Source organism: Zootoca vivipara, chromosome 16 (assembly GCF_965207765.1).
Source record: "Zootoca vivipara chromosome 16, rZooViv2.hap1.1, whole genome shotgun sequence".
In the NCBI taxonomy this organism is placed as follows: Eukaryota; Metazoa; Chordata; class Lepidosauria; order Squamata; family Lacertidae; genus Zootoca; species Zootoca vivipara.
In genome coordinates this window covers 33,215,613-33,222,213 of record NC_142599.1, presented here as the reverse complement: position 1 = coordinate 33,222,213, position 6,601 = coordinate 33,215,613, and the positions used below count along the sequence as shown (strand labels likewise).

The window sequence follows — 6,601 nt, the reverse complement described above, 5'->3', positions numbered from 1 at the left end:
CCCTCCAACACTTTGGCCTTCAAAATCCAGAACGCAATATTCTGGGACCCCATCTTCCTATTTTGTATCGTGAGAGAACGGCGGCCATTTTGGATGCAGCGATCTTGTGCGATTTTGCACAGTAATTGCCCCCTGAAAAAGCGCTTCTTTGGGCACTGTGCCCCCAAACCTGACCTTTTGGGTGCCATGCAAGATCATAGCCCCCCAAAAGCATTTTTTCTCCCGGGGGGGGGGGGTTGCAGTGTGAAATTGCACAAGATCATGGTGTTCAAAATGGCTGCTGTTCTCTCATGAGGAAAAAAAGGGATGTCCCGGGGTTTGGGGGGGGGACACTTGCAGGGTATGTTGCACCTCTGTGTGATTCACTGTTCTGGCTCTGGCTCCTTTCCAACCAACCTATGCTGCTGGGGAGCGCAGAGCGCCCCATGCTGCATCATTCAGGAAAGACATAAAGCAGAATCGCCTGCCTTCAGAGGATGCTGCCCGTTGTGTCTCTGGATGGTGGGATGCTTTGGTCTTCCTTTCAATCAGATCACGCAGGGGTTGACTCAGCCCCTCCCTCATGCAGCAACAGAGCGGCCCACTTGCAGCTGAGGAGACTCTGCAAATGGTGACTCAGAGACTCAAACAGAGACACAGAAGGGAATCATCTTGAAAAACAGAGGTGCTGCCGCTCTGCCTGTTGCCACTGCCACTGCTTCATAGAACCATTGAATTGCAGAGTCAGAAGGGACCCCGAGGGTCATCTAGTCCAACCCATTGCAATGCAGGAATCTCAACTGAAGCATCCATGACAGATGACCATCCAACCTCAATTTAAAAACTTCCAAGGAAGGAGAGTCCACAACCAACAGGGCCCTCTGCCTCCCCTGCTGCATCGGCACCCATTTCGCTCCTCCTGCTGCTTCTGCTGCCACCCAGGGGCTTCTGCCGCCTGAGGTGGCCGCCTCGGTCCCTCTAATGGCAGAGCTGGTTATGTTGAAAGGTAAAGGTAAAGGGGCCCCTGACCATCAGGTCCAGTCGTGTCCGACTCTGGGCTTGCGGCGCTCATCTCGCTCTATAGGCCGAGGGAGCCAGTGTTTGTCCGCAGACAGCTTCCGGGTCATGTGGCCAGCATGACAAAGCTGCTTCTGACGAACCAGAGCAGCGCACGGAAACGCCGTTTACCTTCCCGCCGGAGCGGTCCCTATTTATCTACTTGCACTTTGATGTGCTTTCGAACTGCTAGGTTGGCAGGAGCTGGGACCAAGCAACGGGAACTCACCCCATTGCAGGGATTCGAACCGCCGACCTTCTGATCAGCAAGCCCTAGACTCTGTGGTTTAACCCACAGCGCCACCTGGGTCCCTTCCATGTTGAAAAGTAGTCAGTAAGTATCAAAGCACACTGAGATGGAGGCGAAAAGCCTTTCAACAGTCAATATCCTGCAAATAAGCAGGGACAGGCTTTTTGCCTGAATCTCAGTGTTCTTTGATAGTTACTGACTACGCCTAATATTTCTGTCCACGGAGCATTTATTTGACTCCTATTAATTGTCACTTTATGCACGTTTTGCATGTTTGCTGTTTTATGAATTGTGAAACAAGATAATGTTATCAATTTATTTTTAACACATTATTAGCCGTGTGTTACTTGGGGTTGTTCAGAGTTTTCTGTTTTGCAACACAGGGGATATACTCTCAGAGAGGTGGCAGCCAGAGCCAATTATGGCAGAACCCATTCATTGCAAGTTTGTCCCCGTCCTCTTGTCGCTGCCGTTGATTTCTACAAGGGGAACGGGAAGGGGGAGGAGGAGGAAGGTGGCTGTCAGTGGACAGGCAAAGTGGACAGGCTGGTGGGGGCTGGCTGAAGACAGACTGGGGTTAGTGGGCCAAAACCACCCCATTTGCCCAAATGGACTGGTCTCTACTGTACATTCCACCAGGGCTGGCACACCACTAAAATTTCCTGGGAATTTTCCCCCTGAGCCAATTTGTGATAAGAGCTGTGGGATTTCCCCCTGCGTGGAAATTTCATCCGCCTCGTGAACTTTTCAGGATCCAATTCCCCCCCCCCCCCAAGGGTGCCGGCGTGATGTCAGGCTAAGCTCTGGGATATGCCAGAGTTCAAATCCACGCCTGCCCGTGAAATTCATTATATGACCACAGTAGCCAATTACTGGGTGAACAACCTCGCAGGGCTGTTGTGCGGATGGAATGGGAGATGGGGAAAGAGAAAAAATAATAATTTGCCACCTTGGAGGGAAGGCAGGAAATGAATAGAACAGAATGCTTTTCTTCAGCCTCCACAACCTCGCAGGGTTGTTGTGAGGGTAAAATAGGAAGGGGCGGGGGGAGAAGCGTGGCCCTGTATCGAGCTAGTCGGTGGAAAGTCTGGGAATGAATGAAATAACAGAATGCCTTGAACGTGGAAAAGGCAGCCTATAAATTTCACGAATGATAAATACAAATACAGTCATACCTTGGTTCTTGAAGTTAATCTGTTCTGGAAGTCTGTTCGGCTTCCGAAAAACGTTTGGAAACCGGAACACTTACTTCCGGGTTTCCGGCATTCGGGAGCCGATTTGTTTGACAACTAAGCCATTTGAGAACCAAGGTTTGACTGTAAAAGGGGGTGTAACTGAGAGTGAAAGTGAAAATGCACCATTGAAACTGGGAGTAGGGCTGGGAAACCTCAGGTCTGGTGGCTGAATGTGGCCCTCAAAGTGTCTCTATTTGGCCCTTGAGACTCTTGCCAGGCCACGCCCCCTCTGAGGCCACGCCTCTTGCTGGCCCAGCTCTGCCCCCTCGAGTGCATTTACCCCAGCGTTTCTCAACCACTGTGCCGCGAGACGCTGGCTGGTGTGCCGCGACGTGCGGCGACGAGAAGGGCGATTTGCATTGTCACGTGCCTGGCGGCCGCCAATATTAAACACTGACCCACCGGAAAGCAATATTTCTCCTCCTCTTTCCCAAAGCTCAGTGCAAACGGAAAGCAATATTTGGCAAGTGTTTCTTACAGTCATAATTATAATATAGGGCGGCACAGAGTTAAATTTTTTAACTTTTTTAATGGTGGTGTGCCTCGTGATTTTTTTCACGGAACAAGTGTGCCGTGGCCCAAAAAAGGTTGAGAAACACTGATTTACCCAACTGAGATGGGTCCCTGAGCTGTGGTTGTCCCTCTTGCTAGCTTGCATGGAGAACAGGGCAGTGGGTGGAGCAGCCTCCAACTGTTTTGTGTACCTGGAATATAGCCTGCTGCTGTTGCCAAAGGTGAGAGACAGATCCATCGCTGCACCCGTCCTTGCCTTTGACCCCACCCACCGCTTGTGTGGAAGGTCATCTAGGAGGGAACATATATCCCTGTTATTTATTTCATAAAATCTCTACACCGCTTGACTGCAAAAAAACAAAACAAAAAACCTCTTTATGAAAAAAGATAAAACAATAAAATTATCACTAAGGAAAATGAATGACCATAATCTAAAACTTTTGAAAAGTTAAAGAACAACAACCACAGACTAAAGACAGATCAAAACTCACATCGTTTGGGTAGCCTTGTTGAAACAAAAACGTTCTTAGCAGGTGTCAAGCACAGTAAAGAGGAGGTGCCTGCCTGGTTTCAATAGGCAGGGAGTTCCAAAGTTCCGTTGGTCTAAAAAGTAAAAAGTTTCCCCATCCCTACCTTAGGGGTTGCCTGAAGCCACTCCAAAAGGCAAAAAAGAAGGCCTTTTCTTTGCACATGTCCAGAGGCACCCTTAACTTGGCAGGGACTGTGCTTGCATTCTGATGTTGGGCTTCCACCTGTTTCCTGATCTCTCTCTCTCTCTCTCTCTCTCTCTCTCTCTCTCTCTCTCTCTCTCTCTCTCTCTCTCTCTCTCCTGTGTCCCCGTCCCGCTGGGCCGCTTTGCGCATTGCCCTTTTAAGAGGACACTTTTTGCTGCTTGAATGGGCCGCTGGAGTCTATGCATGGCCATTGTTGCTTGGGCGCTCCCATCCCTGCCCGCTCCATTGTGTAGCTAAAGAGACGAGGTTGGAGGCGGAGTGGGGCGGGGGGGGGGGTGGAGAGCCCTTTCCCGAACAGAACTTTTTTGCAAGAGAGTCGACACGGTCAGGGCCCCAGTCCAACACGCTGGAAGGACTGATCTGCTTCAGGACCACTCTCTTGCTGCTCCGGGCTCTTTCCAGGCTGGGGAGGTGGCCAAAAACAAGCTCCCCGGCCACACATTTCAAAGGCAAGTAGATCTACCTGAAAGAGCAAAACCCTTCCTTCTGCGGGCACAATGCCCATCCTCGCCAACAGGGGGCTTTCTCAGGGTTGCCACATTTTACGACCTGCGTCGCTCTTCTGCCCTTAAGCCCACAGAGGGGGGTCTTTCGGCGTCAGTAGCAGGGTGGGCAAGATTGCCTTATTTCTATTTTTCCTCTCAAGGCCAAGGAGTGGAGTCTTCTCCCCACCCTCACCAACAAGTGGTGACCCTCTGAAATTTGAAAACTTTCTCAAGTCTGGGTTCCAGAGGAGATTGATGGCGGGGTTTTTTGTTGTTGTAATTTTGGAGAATTTATTTTCTCTTTTTAGTTTGCGGAAGCAGGTAGAATGCCTTCCCAGGAGTCCTCTTTGCAGTTCATCTCTGTTCTGTGCGTGGGGGCCTTGCAGGCCCTCTGTGGCATGGGTGGAGCGGGGTCCCCCCCCCAACTAAACAAGGCTCCTTGCTGCCGGCGAGAGCGCGGCATTCACTTGGCTGTTGCCGGGACACTGGTCGCCACAGCAACGTCCCGAGTGCCTTGGCCAGGGCGGGTGATTATTTAACCAAATGCCCAGCTCCAGCGCGCCAGTTGTGACTCTGGCTTGTGGGGGGGTGGACACCCAGATAGGGCTCCAAGAGGCTTTCTCCGAGAAGGTGCAGGTGGGTATCGCTCGAGACCCCCATGATAAAAATTTATCCACTCTTTTCACAGGACCGGCAGCCTGGTCCTCTCTCTCTCTCTCTCCCATGGGAGACCGTGACGCAGCCGTGACTCGTCCAGCTAGAGGCCTGCAAGTGTCCCTCTTTCCAGGTTGGCGGGAGGAATGGGGCAGAGTGCAGTGTTGTTCGCTCTCCTGCTAATATTGCACTTGTCCCGGCCTCCTGCTGTCCTGGGTTCGCCTACGGGTGCCCGATGGGGACACACCTAACCCAGGACCTCTCGGGATACCGAGTCAGGCTCTCCTTCCGAAGGCCAGAGACCCGGAGACAAGACAGAGGTGATTGTGGGATTCGGGAGCCACCAAAACAACAGCGGCAGGACAGAAACCCGAGTGCTTCCGTCGCACCCCAGAGGTGCAGACTTTCTCATGGATTCCTTCTCTAGCGACAGGAAGGAAACCTGTTTGGTGAGATGACCGCCTCAGGCGGCAGATTCCACCGAGGCAGCCGATCCCAATGTCGATCTTTCTTCTCCCTTCTTGCTGAAGTAGATCTCCCCCCGCTTCTTCTTCTCTGGCAGGGAAGTGGGAGTCCTTTTGGGGTCTGCCTCTGGTGCCCAAATGTCTTGGTTCTGGGTGTTGATAGTATTAATTATACCTGGGGAAGGGACATGGCTCGGGGATGGAGTATCTCCAGGTAGAGCGGGGGCAAGACTCCCCTGCCTGAAATGGCAGGCAGCTGCTGTCCGTCAGTGCAGACAATACGGGGCCAAATGGACCTGACACGATACAAAACAGCATCCTCTGTTCCTAATAATTTTGACTTTTATATGGAATGCTTTTCTTAGTGCTCAAAAGCGCCTCGGATGCAGAATCCGTAAGAACGTAAGAAGGGTCCAGGGGCCCCTCTGGTCCAGCTTCCTGTTCTCACTGTGGACAAACAGGAGCTGAGTGCAAGAACACTCTGCCCTCCCGAGATTCCCAGGAACTGTTATCCAAAGAAATGCTGTTTCTGAAAGTGGAGGCAGAGCATGGCCATTGAGTTTGGTGGCTGACAGCTTGATCCTCCATGAATCTGTCTAATCTACATTTAACTATGTGCTCTGTGAAGAACCTCCTTTCCTCCGTCCTGAATCTTCCAACGATCATCTCCACCGGATGATGTAAGGCTACAGCAGAGGGAGAAAACCTGTTCTCCCTCCCCTTTTCCATTTGAGCCTAATTTTATAAATTTCAGTCCTGTCCCCCTCTTACTCACATTTTCTCTAAACTAAAAACGCTGCCATCTTTCCTCATAACTCCAGTCCCTTGAGCATTTCGGTTGCCCTTTTCTGAATCTTTTCTTGTTCTACAACAGGGATGTCCAACAGGTAGATCGTGATCTACTGGTAGATCACTGGGTGTCTGTGGTAGATCACCGGTAGATCAGTGGCTCCCGCCCAAAGAAGCTAAAAAACTTTGGCTCCCCCCAAAAAACATCAACAACTTTGCCCTGCACCCCTAAAAGGACCTGAACCACCAAAAACAGGGCTTTCCTTCCTAAAAAAAAAGCTCAAAATCGCTTCCTTCTTAACTAAAGAAGCTCAACAACTTTTATATGAACCTCACAAAAACAGGGCTTTCCTTCGTAAAAAAAGCTCAACAACTTTGACCTGAACCCCCCAAAAGGGGGTAGATCACTGCCAGTTTTTAACTCTGTGAGTAGATCACAGTC

At 50.9% G+C, this 6,601-nt stretch overlaps 1 long non-coding RNA gene across 1 annotated transcript; it reads right to left on the bottom strand.

Moving 5' to 3' along the window:
• Positions 1 to 1,587: 1,587 nt before the first annotated feature.
• LOC148683156 (uncharacterized) lies at positions 1,588 to 3,851 on the bottom strand. The gene is made up of 3 exons (XR_015947501.1): positions 3,525 to 3,851; positions 3,225 to 3,324; positions 1,588 to 1,764 (listed from the first exon to the last, which is right to left on the bottom strand). It is a non-coding gene; the product is annotated as an uncharacterized LOC148683156 (long non-coding RNA).
• Positions 3,852 to 6,601: the final 2,750 nt, after the last annotated feature.